The sequence below is a fragment of the Callithrix jacchus genome, chromosome 10, assembly GCF_049354715.1.
Source record: "Callithrix jacchus isolate 240 chromosome 10, calJac240_pri, whole genome shotgun sequence".
Taxonomy (NCBI): Eukaryota; Metazoa; Chordata; class Mammalia; order Primates; family Cebidae; genus Callithrix; species Callithrix jacchus.
This window is the reverse complement of record NC_133511.1, coordinates 82,411,747-82,427,537: the sequence shown is the minus strand read 5'-3', so window position 1 is coordinate 82,427,537 and position 15,791 is coordinate 82,411,747. Positions and strand designations below refer to the sequence as shown.

General features: G+C 34.0%; 1 protein-coding gene across 39 annotated transcripts in view; it reads left to right on the top strand.

Moving 5' to 3' along the window:
- Positions 1-15,791, top strand: part of SOX6 (SRY-box transcription factor 6) — a 705,491-nt gene that overhangs the window by 162,438 nt on the left and 527,262 nt on the right. For 16 of the 39 annotated variants that reach the window (XM_078340651.1, XM_078340627.1, XM_078340662.1 and 13 more), the window contains exon 3: positions 4,342-4,457. The exons of the other annotated variants lie outside the window; for them this stretch is intronic. The gene's annotated coding sequence lies outside the window, so the exon portion shown is untranslated. The remainder of the gene's footprint in view (positions 1-4,341; positions 4,458-15,791) is intronic. 39 annotated transcript variants of the gene reach the window in all.

Sequence of the window (15,791 nt, the reverse complement as noted above, 5' to 3'; positions counted from 1 at the left end):
ATAGATTTTTAGGAAAAAAACAAACAAACAAAAATCACAAATTCATGTCTGTGTGGCATGTTAAAATGGAAAGAAATCTGTTTAAAACTGAGCATAGCCCAGACCAAAGATCCCTCAGTGAGAACATCTGTGATTTTAAGGACAAGTAGGTCTAAGTACGTTATCTTTAAAAAATATTATTCCAGGCTAATCTTGACATAGAGCAGGTAAATAAAAAAGATGAGCTGTGAAAATCCACAAATAGGGCTTGAATGCCATTTTCCATGACAACGGGAGCTGCCCCATGAAAGCATTAATGCTGGGAATGTAAGGAATTTAAAATTGTGCCTTCTCAGTTTAACAGTTGTGTGCTCATGTTAATTAGAGATATACTGACATTTGAAGTATCTACATTAATACACAAAGCTACTATATATTTGTGAACTGTGGCCAGAAATCTACTTTAATTGAAAGGAGGTTGCTAATCTGAATGTGTATACCCATTACATTTTAAGCTTTTAAATTTTATATACTAGAGCCCTTAGATACTTGTTCTTTCTGCCCTCTCTATTTCTGTTTCTAATTTATACCTGAAAGGACAGCCTGGCCTATTTTTAATCTCCTAGTGGTGTTTTGGAGCTGTATTGATGGAATTTTGAGAAAAAAATATTTTTAATAGTGCTTTTTATTAGCTGTAGTTTTGAATCTTTTTTTCCCTCTCTGACTTTCTAAATTACTGTTTTTTCTTGTAAACCTTTAAAATGGCCTGCCACCAAAATAAGGTAGGATTTAGGCTTATGGAATTTGCTTCACTGACTGTATTTAAGCACAAAAAAGCTACTCTTTATTGTCACACTATGGTTTTAGTCAGAAAAGCCCAGTATTAGAGACCTTAATGGAATGATCAATGAAGAGGCATTCTGGTTTTTCCAGTATAGCTGAGTTCATCTTTCAGTCTTCACGTCAAGCCTTGTGTCTTAATTTTTGACTTGCAAATAGATTCACAATAGCTTGATGACTTCTTGAGGTCATCTTTAACCCTTGAATTTTTGCTTTGTCGGTTTTACACTTAAAGTAAGACCTTCCATCTATTTTTTTTGTAAGCTTGTGTTTCTTAAGAATCTGTCAGGATTTTTAACCTAATTGTTTTGTGCTTGTTGTCTAATGAAACTCCCACACTTACTTTTTGGACCAGTCCCTGAATATTACACAAGGCCAGTTAGAAAGAGGTTTCATTTTTGTAGCGCCAGAACAAACTGCTCTGAAAAGTTTGTTAATGCTCTGGACTTGTTTCATTAAACCATTTTACTGGCACTATTAAACCACTGAGACCTGGGACCATTAAAATTTACTCAGTGCTATTATTATTATTATTATGGCCTATTTTACCCTTTATTACTTTTTTTTCCCACTGTAACAAGTTCCTCTGTTCTTTATTCTTTCATGTTGCTTACTACATATTGTGCCACCACAGCACATTTGGTAATTTCAAGTTAATTGCTCAATTATCAGTGATAGTCATGAAGCATTTGAAACATGCGCAGTGGAAGATTTTCAAAATTTCAAAATAAGTTGGTGTGTCATAATCTTAAATGTGAAACATGCCAATATCTGCAGGCATAAAAATACACAGCCTGAGCTAGGCATTTCAGGAAGGCAAAAACCTACTCTTAAAATCAGGGCTTTTGTCTGGCACTGAAGTGTTTCATCTTCGCTAATCTCAAACAACATGTCTAAATTTGATCTTGGTATACTTTTCAACTCTAAAAATTTGGTCGTGGTTTATAAAGGAAAATGGAAGTAGAACTGTATTGATTCTGTCTGAATGTTTTACCATAACCTTAAAATCCTATATTCACACTAAAGTGGAGTTGGTGTGAGGTGGATCCATGTTGGATGCCAGTCAAGGAAGCTGACTTATTAAAGAAGCAGAATAATCTGTTTATAATGTTTACTCACTCATAAGGCAATCCTCTAATCACAGGACAGTGTTACAGTGAAGATCGTATATTGATGATTGATTGATGCTGAAAAACAAGAACAATGACACTTTGGGAACTTACTCTGAATCCTACATACTAGTGTTCTCAGATGCCTTCAAGATAACTTCTACATTATAGAAAAATAATTATTGTAACTCTTTTGGCAACTAGGCAACTATCATTAAATTTTTGCATTTGTATTTAGTTTAGGGTTTTCTCTAAACTAATGTAGTACCAACAGCTCTTTTTTTAGATGCTATTATGGTTCTTTCACATTTTTATAGTACTGTAGTAAAGTTGAATTTACTGGATACATGTGAAGGTGGAGTAGAGTTGCACAAGAGTCAACATTAAAGTGATTGAGTGCCCAATGGAGAAAAATTCTTTTTAACTTGAGATTGAAAACAATGTGGGGCTTGGGGGCAATTTTCTAAGAGCTGCTAATAAATTTTAATACTTCCCCAAAAAGCTGCTCTCTGAGCTTGTTTTTAACCAAGAAGATAAGCTTAGTCCCCTTCTAGTATTCTTACATAGCTTTCATTAATATTGAAAGGAACTAAGTGCATACAGCGAAGGGGAAATAAAGCCATTATTTAAGCTTAATGGTGGTCTCACATATAAAGAAGTGAAGAAGTGTCAATAAATACACTAATTGGGTATAGCTGGCTTTTTTGTTGTTATTTAATTCTTAGCATGTCTTTTTTTGTTTTGTTTTGCTTTGTTTTTAACTTTTAAATTTGGGGGTACATGTGCAGGTTTGTTACATAGGTAAACTTGTGTCATAAAGATTTGTTGTATCCTCCAGGTATTAAGCCAAGTACCCTTAGTTATTTTTTCTGATCCTCTCCCTTCTCCCACCCTCCACCCTCTGAGAAGCCCCAATGTGTGTTGTTTCCTCTATGTGTCTATGTGTTCTCATCACTTAGCTCCCACTTATAAGTAAGAACATGCAGCATTTGGTTTTCTGTTTCTGCATTAGTTTGCCAAGGACAATGGCCTCCAGTTCCGTTCATGTCCCTACAAAGGACATGATCTCTTTCTTTTTATGGCTGCATAGTATTCCATAGCCTATATATACCACATTTTCTTTATCCAATCTATCATTGATAATCATTTAGGTTGATTCATTGTCTTTGCTATTGTGTATAGTGCTGCAATTAACATATGCATGCATGTGTCTTTATAATGGAATGATTTATGTTTCTTTGGGTATATACCCAGTAATGGGATTGCGGGGTTGAATGGTATTTTTGTCTTTAGGTCTTTGAGGAGTCATCACACTGTCTTCCACAATGGTTGAAGTAATTTACACTCCCCCAACAGTGTATAAGCATTCCTTTTTCTCCACAATGTTACTAGCATCTGTTATTTTTTAACTTTTTAATAATAACCATTCTTACTGATATAAGATGGTATCTCATTTTGGTTTTGATTTGCATTCTGTAATGGTCAGTGATGTTGAACTTTTTTTTTTCATATGATTGTTGGCCGCATGTATGTTTTCTTTTGAGAAGTGTCTGTTCATGTCCTTTGCCCACTTTTTCATGGAGTTGTTTGTTTTTTTTCTTGTAATTTTGTTTAAGTTCCTAACAGATGCTGGATATTAGACCTTTATCAGATATATAGTTTGCAAAAATCTTCTCCCATTCTGTAGGTTGTTTGTTTACTCTGTTGATATTTTCTTTTGTTGCACAGAAGGTCTTTAATTAAATCCCATTTGTCAATTTTCGCTTTTATTTTATTACAATGATCTATACGATGTGAAATATAGTCTATCTATAATTCAGGAAAAAGTGAAATCATTGATTATTCAGGTATTTAGACAAATATTTTAGTAACTATTCAGCATATAAAGAAGGAATAATAAATACAATGTATCAATTTGAGCATATAGTTTTATCTGAAGTCCATATTTTATGTAATTTTGGAATATTGGTATAAATGATTATCATTTCACCAAATTGTTGCTAGCTCCAAAGCATCAAAATGTGAGTTAAAGATTTCCAGTAAAGGAAAAACATTTTTTGTATTCTCTTTTTCTCTTTGAGTGTGACTTACATATTTCTTGCTGGATGTATTCAAAGACATAAGGCAATTACAGTGTAGAAAAATTAATTTCCAAAGCATCACCTTTCATAGATAACTGGCAAAAGAGAATATTCTTAATGTTTAATTATTCAGAAAAGTTTGTCCATGTGATGTAATGCTTGTTATTATTATTTGCTTAGCACTATAGGCTTGGCACAGTGCTTATAAGAAACGAAAAGATGGTTTCTACCCCAAGGGCTTAAAACTTGTTATGTTACTAGAGAGTTTATGTGGGTGGAGTTTTCTTTGGGTACAAACTGTACTGGAGTTAGCTCTTTCTCTTTCTTTTCAGCTCACACAGTTTGATATAAACTTAAGTGAATGAATTCATTAATAAAAGCAGATTTTCTATTTTTATTTCACCTCTGGGCTATTTTATGCCTTTGGAGCACACAAGCACAACAAAAGGTATGTTTTATAGTTAATTATTATTTGTCCCTTTTTTATCCTGACATCATAGATAATTAAGCTACAGCATTAATGGAACCCAAGTCTGCACTCTTATAAATGCCTACATTGGGCATAATATAGACTCTTTCTTTCCTTAAAGCTAAGGCAGGCTGGTGACAAGCCTATTACTTAGTTTTAATTACTGACACTAGTGTTCTGAGTTTCACTGAACAAAATGAAGAAATCCAGATATATTATTTTTCTTTCATTATTATGTATATTATAGAATCATTAATCAGAATGGATTGTTTTAAAGGTGAGATTGATCTCACATATTTTGATATCTGATATAGTAGTAAGTATATGCTCATTGGATGGCTGACAGTTTTAAGGAATTAAAACATTCTGAGCTTTGTCCTGGTAGAGGCAGTATGTGGAAGCCACTGATTATGTTGCCTTTGTGACTAGAGAGAGTTTTTCTCTGGAATTGTAGTCACAAGACAGGTAACTAAATGACAGTATTTGAGAGAAGGCTGAGAAAGTGAGACATGAAAAATGTGGGTACAGATAAGAAAGTTGAGTGTCAGAAAACTTTGAGGGCCTTGAAGCTTTTTGAGACAATATGGTTGAACAAATGGAGGAAATACCTGTTCCTTCTACTTCATTGCAGTAATTAAGAAGAGAAAAAGGTAGAGCGATAAGTTAAACAGTAAATGATAGAAATAAGAGATTTTTATAGAATCACAGAATGGATTTTAGGACTGTTTTTTAAGATGTGAACATACTTGTCTGGATCAGACAATAACAATGTAAAAGGGCTCTGCAGGTTTTTACCCCCTAATTTATATAAAGTTTATTGATTTCAACTCAGTGTCTTCTAAGTACAACTTTAGGAATTTTATGAAATGTGTGCTTGCCTGGTAAAAACCAATGAGAACAATTTTTTTTCCTCTGGGTAAAGATTAATATAGATGTGTATGAAAATAATCATCTATGTATTATACTCTGACATTGTATATGGGAGACTTTAGAAAGTTCTCATTCATTATAACTATGACCAAGAAGCATCCTTATATCTGATAGATCAAAGAGTCAGGGGAATTAGGTTTCTAATATGGTATATGATATTTTTAGTTTTGGGGGTTGGGAAACTCTTTGGAATCACTTTTCTGCCAAGTGACTTACAGTGTAATGAATCTTCCTTCTCCTTTTCACTTCCCCTTCCTCTTCCTTTCTCCTCTCCCTCCTATACTTTCTTTTTATCATTTAGAAAGAGTTTGTTTCTAATTAGTCTATATGCTATGCACCAAGTTGTATGATAATACCTAACACGTGTCTGTTAAATTGTATGCAGGGTCACATTTTGATTAAGAACTGAAGTGTACTGATTGGGTTTCTCATATAAACTACAGGCACTCTAGCCCACTCTGGGCAATCAAAGAAACTGAGGAACTGTTGGAATTAGTTTTACTATTTTGTGGTGACAAAGATAGGATACTTAGAAAGAAATTATAGTCTTTATTGGGCCAGCAGTTTACTAAACTTGAGTTAGGATTTGTGAAACTTTAAGGCTTATTGAATGGTTGCTTTCTAGAATAGGATAGAGGAATAATTGTGATCTAAAAAGGAGAATTTAAAGTTTTTAGAAAGATCTTTTACAGTGAGATATCCTATATAACCATACAGTTATAACCATCAGGATGGCCTTAGTTGTGTTTCTCTGGTGTATCTTCCACACAGAATTAGTTCATCTTAGTTGTTGATGTTGGTCATTTGTTGAGTGTAATTTAACTTAGGGATAAAAGGGATAAATATTCAATTGAACCAAAAAGGTAAAGTTTATAAATTATCTCAAGGATACTACACAAAAGATGAAACCCAAATATGCCTGAAAGAAGGTTGCTGATTGGTTGAAGTTAGAATTATATATAAGACTGTCAGAATGGCAAACTGTGAAGCAGTTTGAAGTATCTCGAGGGAGCATCCTGCAACTCTCCAACAACAGTACCTAACAGTGTTCTAACCAGTTTCTGTGGCCGGGGAGGAAGGGGGGCGAATAGACAGTCAAGGGTCTATACGTGGCATTTATTTAACAAAAAACAGTTGCTGCTTGTGTTAAGAACCTGCATGTGCTAGGCATTGCGCTAAGCACTTATGCATTGTTTTTAATCCTTTCAAAAATATTGTAAGATAGCTTCCTTCCCTGCAATACCCAGTTATTTTCTCTGAATTCTGATTTCTTATTTGCCTTCTTAGCACTTAAAGTGATTGGCATTTATCATATATTTGTATATTTATTTAATGTCTAGTCTCTTCACTAGTCTAAAAATCTGTCAGGGCAGAGACGGTGACTGTTTTGTTCAAACTTGTATGTGGAATTTCTAGCACAGTGCCTGACATATAGTATGTTCCCAATAAATGTTTAGAATGAGTAAATGAACAAAAATATATGAAGATAAGGAATGAATGAAAGGACAAATAAATAAAAATAAATAAAAAGGCAGAGCTGGGATTTTAACAGTTGATTTGAGTTTGGAACAAATTTGTTCCCATTCCAGTACACCAGCAGGGTTTTACTTCATTTAGAATATTCTCAATTACAAAGTTAGCTAATAAAAATTTCATAGGTTGAGCTGTTTCAGAGCACCTAAAATATTTGGCCTCAGAAGTGTTATATTTTAGTCTGAGGCTGAATGCCATGAAAAAGGCCTGCCTAGTCCTTTTCTCATCCTGTCGGAATATTGCAACCATCTTTTGCTGATAGTTCTCTCTAGAAATACAGATGTCAAAGCCTGGATTTTTAGGTTTCTGTTCCTCTTACTCAAAGAGAGTGTACTTCTCTCCCTCTTTCTCTGTGACTGACCCTTAATTTAGATCCTTGGGCTTCTAAGTTGACTTTCAGTAATGGACAGAGTGATTGTTGCCTGCCCTGCTGAATTTTTTTCTGTGTCACTGTGAGAGAAGTTGGGCTCAACCAAATGAGCTTTTGGTGCCAGGGACCAGGGCTTGGTTTGGTCTTTCAGCAATGACCCCAGGTGGGCTGCTTGATTTTTTCATTGTTATTAAGAAATATAATTGACAAGAATTGTTTTGTGTTTGCATAATGCTTTTATCCATTTTCTCTTTTTTTTTTTGAGATGCCAGCTGTTTTTGTTTATTTCTTTTTTCTTTTTTTTTTGCATTTTAGGTTTTGGGGTACATGTGAAAAACATGCAAGATTGTTGCCATACACACATGGCAGTGTGATTTGCCGCCTTCCTCCCCATCACCTATATCTGGCATTTCTCCCCATGCTCTCTCTCCTCAGCTCCCCACCCCCCCACTGTCCCTCCCCCCATTTCCCCCGACAGACCCCAGTGTGTGATGCTCCCCTCCCTGTGTCCGTGTGTTCTCATTGTTTAACACCCATTTTCATGTCTTTTTATTCCTTATGCCATCTTTAAAAAAGCTTTACTGTGTCTTTCCGGTCTTCTTTCCAGGAAAGGAGGAAATGTAAGCATGATGAGAGTAAAGACTTTGTGGATGTGATTCGGTCAAGTTGGAAATGGCTATCTCCCAGATATATTGAATAGATACTTATTTAAATCTTGAAGTCAACTTAAAGTGTTCTATATAAACTCCCAAGACAGTACCAGAAACAGATGTGAAGTAATAACTATCTTTACCTGGACCAAATCGCAATATTGAAGCTGGGGCCATATGGTAATTTATTGTTTGAAGCAGTCTGGCTTGCTCGGAAGTTAATAGCATAGTGAGAAACGGTCTGACCCCATTAGGATCCTCATTCTGGATGGTATAACCAGTGGTCAATCTAATTTCCAACTTGACCTCTGAAAGCTATTTAAAGATGTGATTGTTTTCCCAGTTAAGACAAATCTTTTTTTGGTAGCAAATGTTTTCTTCCAAAAATAATGTTTTGTATTTATTGGAAATTAATTCAGCTCCACAAGTTTATACTAATTACTGACTTTATTCAAAGCACAGCATTATATACTGCATTTGTATTGAAAACAAATGCAAATGTATTGCACAAAGTCCCTGCCCTCAAGAACCTTAGAGTCTAGACATAGTTGTTAAACTCTCTTATTCCTTTTTTGTGTGTCCCTAGTGTTTAAATGAACCAGTACATGGCTCAAAGAAGCAAATGTTAATTAAGTTGCATTTATTATTGCAGAGGAGATGCACAGAGGAGAGGAGATGGAATCTCCTATGCAGAATGTGTTAAATGCCTTAAGAGAGTTAAAAATACTACTGTAGAATATTTAAAAAAAAACTTGGAGATATATTCCTTTAAGAGGAAGTACATTAGGAAGTGACTTTTTGATATTCTTTGAAAGTTGGGTGGAATTTTGTCACTGAAATAGGAGATGAAGAAAAGAGCATTCTGCTAGTAAAGGGACTAGCACAAGCGTGGGGAATATGCAGCAGATGAATGGAAGCACCTATGTATGGGATTGGAAACAATATGTGCAGGTTGATTGAGGTATAGGTATGTATAGGATAGAAAATTTAGTGTGATCTTATCATTGTGATCTGTATGGCTAAGCTAAGGTGTTTGGTAGATCATAGGGGACTATCATAATCAAATACTCCAGTAGTATGGTAAGAGCATGGCTTTTGAAAAATTAATTCAACGAATAGTTAGTAGAGTTGATTAGAGGGTAAAAAAACAAAACAAGCTAAAGAAGCAACTGGTGAGCGCTACTTCGTAGAAGGTAAAAGGTTTAAACAAGTGATGAATAAGACTGGTAAGACTCTATGTTATGGGAAGCATAAGGAAGAGGAGTTAAAATGACTCCTATTGCTTTCTTCTTGTTCATCACAGTATTGAATTTTCGAAATGGCAGAGGGAAATGATTGTACTAAATATTTCTTGTCAATGTGCAAATCCTTTTCTATCTCATTAATTAGATCCTCACTGAAAATTACGGATTTTTTTTCTTCCCATGGAATACTGGGAAAAAGATATATTTTTAAAGGAATGAGGATATCCTTAAAGATAAAATTGCCTTGAGGATTTAGAGGCATAACATAAGATATTAACACTAGGACCTAAAGTGCATAGGCAGCACCTTGTTGATTTCAGAGATGTAAGGTGAAACTTGGCTACCATAAGTATGAGAAAAGTGAAGATACTTGAGATTATGACATTTTCATCAGGTGGCTCTCACATAGGGATTAGAGCATGGCATCTGTGAAGAATACAACAGGTGCACACGGAATTTGCTTACTTTTAAAACTCTCTCAGATAAAGTGATGACTATGACTCCCTGGTTGTATTGCCACATTCTGTCCTTGTCCACAGAAGATATGGTTGCAGCAAATATTATACTTAAGATTCAGGTTCTCTTCTACTTGTCATTTTCAGGATGAGGGAATAGTGCAGGGAAATATATTTATAAGTGAGAAAAGACTTATTGAAATAAAAATTAAAAAGTAGACTTTAAAAAAAACAGATTAAAGTCAAAGTGACCTTGTGGGGGATCCTTGTCATTCATATTACCATATCATTCATACTAACTTTCACATTCATTTATTCATTCACCCTGTAAAAATATGAATTCAGGAATCTTCAGGACATGAGGTGGGATTCAAAATAAAAAAAGAAGTATTAGTCCTTAGGAGTTTATAATCTTGTGAGTGGAGATGAAACATCTGACTACTGATATAAAACCTAGTAATTAGTCCTTGGGAAACTCATTTTATATTTCTGAAAAACTTTTATTCCACTAGGCATAGTAATTTTAGATGGGTTTTTTGGTTGTCCTATGTTTTAAAGATGTTGATTGATTCACAGTTGTTTAGCTTGCATTATTTTCAAAAATTAGTCTGCTGTAATTCTTATATATGTTTCTTTATATGTAATATGCCCTTTTCCTCTGGCTGCTTTTTTCCCCTTTATCATTGGTTTTAAGCAATTTGATTATCATGTGCCTTGGTGTAGTTTTCTTAATGTTTCTTGAGATTGAGGCTCTTTGAGATGCTTGGATCTGTGGGTTTATGGTTTTCATTATAGCTGGAAAATTTTCAGCCATAATATCTTAAAAATTTTTGTTCATACCCCTCCATATTATACATGTATATTATGCAGCTTGAAGTTCTCCTACAACTCACTGCAACTTCCAGATTTTCTGTTTAGTTTTTTCATCCCACACTTTGTTTCATTCTGGATTGTTTCTATTTATAAGTCTTTGAGTTCACTTATCTTTGTCCTGCAGTGTCTAATCTGCTTTTAATTCTACACAGTTAAACTTTCATCTCAGATATTCTGTTTTCATCATTATGAATTCAATTCGAATCTTTAAAAATGTGTGCTATTTTTTTGCTTAATACATTCAGTCTTTTAGCTCCATGAACAAATGATATATACATATATAACAAATTATATATATAACAACTATTGTATATTTATAGATATATAAAATAGCTGTTATATATACACACATATACACATGTATAATATCTGTTTTAATATCCTTGTCCACTAGTTTTATCATCTGTGTCACTTCTGGATTAGTTTCAATTGATTGGTTTTCCTTTATGAGTTGTATTTTGTTTGCATGGCTTCTTGGTATGGCTGGCAAATTTTTATTGGATGCCAGAGACTGTAAATTTTGCATTTTTAAGTGCTCAGTATTTTTGTATTTCTATAAACATTTTTGAACTTTTTTCTGGGATGCAGTTAAGGTGGAAATAGCTTGATTCTTGCTTTTAAGCTCTGTCATTAGGAAGGCCTTTAGTACAGGGATTATTGTCTTCACTGCTGACACAATACCATTCCAGTATTCTGATTAATACCCCTTATATTATGAAGCTTTACACTTTTGATGATGGGAAAATGACCTATTCCTGGCCTAGGATGAGCTCTGGGGTTTGTTCCTTCTGTTCCTTTTAAGTGTATCTTTCCCTAATCTTGGTTACTTTCTCCATATACATGTACTAATCAATAATTGGTTAAGTTTTTGTGAGAAATTCTTTGCATATCTCTGGAATTTTCTATGCAGGTCCTTTTCTCCATTGCTCTGCCCTACAAACTATAGACACCTTGGCCCCTCTAGACTCCAAGCTCCATCTTCTTAACACTGAAATCATTAGAATTCACCTGGCCGGGTGCGGTGGCTCACGCCTATAATCCCAGCACTTTGGGAGGCTGAGGCAGGTGGATCATGAGGTCAAGAGATCGAGACCATCCTGGTCAACAAGGTGAAACCCTGCCTCTACTAAAAATACAAAAATTAGCTAGGCATGGTGGTGCGCGCCTGTAGTCCCAGCTACTCGGGAGGCTGAGGCAGGAGAATTGCTTGAACCCAGAAGGCGGAGGTTGCGGTGAGCCGAGATTGCACCATTGCACTCCAGTCTGGGTAACAACAGCGAAACTCCATCTCAAAAAAAAAGGAAAAAAAAAAAAAAGAATTCACCTTTGGGTATTGTAGTCAATAGTTTCTCTCTCTCTGCAGTAAGCTGGGACAACTGTAGGGATGACTTCATTTGTTTTACCTTTCTCAGGAATCACTGTTTTTTGCTGCTTCTGTTTTCTTGTATTTTGCCCAGTTTTTTCATAGTTTAAGCTAGCAGGATAAACCTGGTCCCTCTTAGTCTATCTTGGCCAGAGGCAGAAGTCTTCACAAATGTGAGGAATGTTATATAATATATATAAAGAAAGCATTGAATTAAGAGTGCTTTACACATAGAAAGTATTCAATAAAAGATGGTTACTATTGCTATTTCTCTTCCTGCTTCCTGTTCATCAGTGAAGCTTTATCTTATCAAGCCTCTTATCGAAGCCTTCCTGAACTACGTCTTTTCCAAGTGATTGCTTATTTTTTATTCTTTCTACCCATGTTAATTTTTTTGCATACTTTTAAAATAAATTTTTAAAGTTTTGTGGGTACACAGTAGGTGTATATACTTATGGTTTAGCATACTTTTATTGCAACACTTACAAATCTGTTACAAATTTTGGTTTAGTTTTCTGTGTCTTGTGGCAGATTGTAAGCTCTTAGACAAATATCTGCTTCCTATCCAAGTGGTTAAATATTTGTTACATAAATGAAAAACTAAGGGTGTCTTACACCTTTTATGAAATCGTCAGGAATAGAATTTTTGATTGATTGGGAAGGAAAGAGAGGTGATTTGGAAATCTGAGAACATTTGAGTAAAATGAAAGCAGAAAGGGAATTAAGGTTTTGGGGAACAAGAGAGCAACATGACAGCAAAAGATGGTTGATTGAGCCGGATGGTATATATAATAATGATAATGATGATGATGATCATCATCATCACCATCAAATTCCTGAGAAGGTGAGAGAGTATAGTGGGATATAGAGTGGAAGATGGGAGAGATATATTGTGATGTGTCAAAGAAACAATTTTGTGATACCTTCAGCACAATGCTGTAATATAAATGGTAACATTGATAACATCAAAAAATGTAATTGTGAGGGCCAGTGTAACTTGAACCATTGCAGTAACGGCTTTTAAACAAAGTGCTAAAACACAACATAATTTTTGGAGCAGATGGAGCTTGGAAGAAAGCAAAGGGGATGGACAAACCAAGAAGTAGAAAAGAATTCTAGATAATGGAAAATAGCATGAATGTAAACATGGTGTAGGCCTTAAGTAAGTGTATTACAGCAATAAGAACAGGCGGCCCTTGGAGTTGAATAAACTAGGGCTTCACTTGATGTGATTCTGATGAAATTACTTGGCCTGAGACACAATTCCTTCATTTGTTAAATGGATGTGTTTTTTGAGAAGATTATATGATGAATGGATAACATTTATTCTATATTTGGTGATAGTGGGCCCATTAACTATTAGTTTCTGTTGTTTTAGACATTATCTTTTGTGATTACTTATCGCTTTGTATAAGAGCTCAAGTATAATGTACATGAATGTAACTAGTGTTCACATTTATTTTCTATTTCCATGGAAAATTAGGATTGCATTGCATTTTCTCATGATCCAGCATTAAGGAGGCCTATATAATTTATATACCTAAGTTTCTCATATATTCTAGGTTTCTCACATGTTCTAGGTTTGTGTTTAAACGTATTAGGATTATTGGTTAAATTTTATACACAAATCATTTTACTACCACAACTCAATATTTTCCAGGAATGCTTCTATTTATAGGCAGCATATCTATTAAATGAATAGTGAAGAGTATCAGAAATCAAAGTTTTTCCAAGTCTTGAACCTTTTTGTTTTCATTAAATTTCCAATCAGTTAAATAAAAGACTGCTGTTAATGGGCACTTACACACAAAACTAATTTGGATATATGGGAACTTCAAAGGTGATTCTAGCTTAACAAGGAAATCTTTTATTTCTTGACTAGAAGAAAAATTCAGGACTCCTTCAGTTAACTTACTATATTTTGTTAAGAGAACTAGGAATTTGCACAGTTAATAGAATAAATTCATAAACCATTGTCATTTGGAGTAATTTTTCAGCAGTCTTTTTGGTCCTCAGATACTTGCATTGACATACACAACTAATAGATTTTGTATATAATGCTGTTGATCCTGGAAAATGAACAGCCACCTGAAGACATCTGCCTGTCTCAAGTGACTTGGCATGGATCCGGCATGAGGTGTCACCTGACTTCATCTGCTCCCTTCATTCCAGATTGGTTCTTTGCATTTATGAACCTTAGTCTGGTCTCAATTGTGGTTTCCTTGTTTGAGAGCCATTTTATTTTCAGTTGAAGACATGTTGCCTCCAGGATGCTAGTAAACATGTTGCAAGACTAAGTTTTGATGAATCTCATAAGACTCCTCTACAGAAAGTGAACTGAAACTGAGGAGCCGACAGTGTTAATAATTCAGCATTTGGCAGCACTGTGGATATTAATGCATCTGTAGTTCACCTTGATGAACCTTGGCCCAATCACTAAAATGGACTAAACCTGTCACTAAAATGAGTTTAATCATCTCAATTTAGTGTCTGGTGAGAATTTTAATACTTTTTTCAACCTATAAATGAGATAGAAAAAAAATGTTAATCTTGCCTAAGACATACGAGGTTCATAGCCTATGAACACATAAGACTATGTGTTATGAAATAAAATTTGTGTTACAATAAACTGACATCTTGATTTAATGAAAATAAGGTTTAAGGATTTTGATATCACATCATGGTGGATTTGGGGTATTTTTAATTGCCCATTTATTAAAAATTTCAGGTGAAGTACCTATTTTGGCATTTTAGGCAAACATATAATTTTTCTCTCTAAAAAACCAGTAAAGTTATGTACTCTATGCAGGTAAACCGTATAAAGCATTTATTAGAAAAAACAACACATGTTAACAGTAATAAATACATATAATAGCTAAGTATATTCAGTACTTAGGACTTCAAGTTTTTTTATAAAAATTACTTTCATGGGGAAATAAATGTATCTCCTTGTATTAAAATGCCACAGGAATGACACAATTTCTATTAAATTATTAATAGCTCCAGACACACCTCATAATTAGTTGGTGCCTAAAAATAATATGGCAATGGCTGGGGTGGAAAGATCCTGCTCCTTAAAATTTGATTTGTTGAGCTGTCTGAATAGTTTCTGATACATACCAAAAACACTTTATGATTGCAAAGGAGTTATTTTTAAGCTTTCTCTAACCCAGCCCCTTTCAGATTGATATGACCACTTTGCTATCAGATTTTCTATTTTAAAGAGAATTAAAGAATTTAAACTTTAATATAAGGAAAAAGTATTTATATAAAGTAAAAGTCCTTGAAGTATTCAAATTCATGTTTCTATTTACAATTCCTAATTATTATATTCAAGTTGAACTGCAAGGGGTTAGGTTTATACATTTAAAATATTTAAAGTAATTTTTTGTGGTAATAAACTGTGGTTTACATTACTTGGTGAAAGATGCAGACAATAAAACTGAAAGGAAATAAAGAAATCAAGTTGAGACTATTTTGTTTTGGCTTCTTATGAAACTGATTTAAATTTTTTATTAAATTTCAGTAGTCAGATATTTGTATTTAAATATTATATTTTTATTAACAAAAATCTTCAAATGGGAAATTATATCCACATGACAAACATGTGGGGTTAATGATGGTGATTTGCCACCTATGTCATGAAGCATCTCCTTTTGACCCATAGGTAAAAATGTCTATAGTTTTCTTGTTAGATCTTCAGAGTCTAAGAGATATAAATTAAAAGAATAAAAATTTTGCACTATAAACATCTCAGCCTTGCCAAGAAATAATGCATAATGTCTATAAATAAGTAGAAAAGAATTATCAGTATGTTTTAAATAGCAGATTGGATCCATTAAAATAATTTGTAGATATGTCTTCCTTATTCTATGGTAGTAATAAATGGCATTGT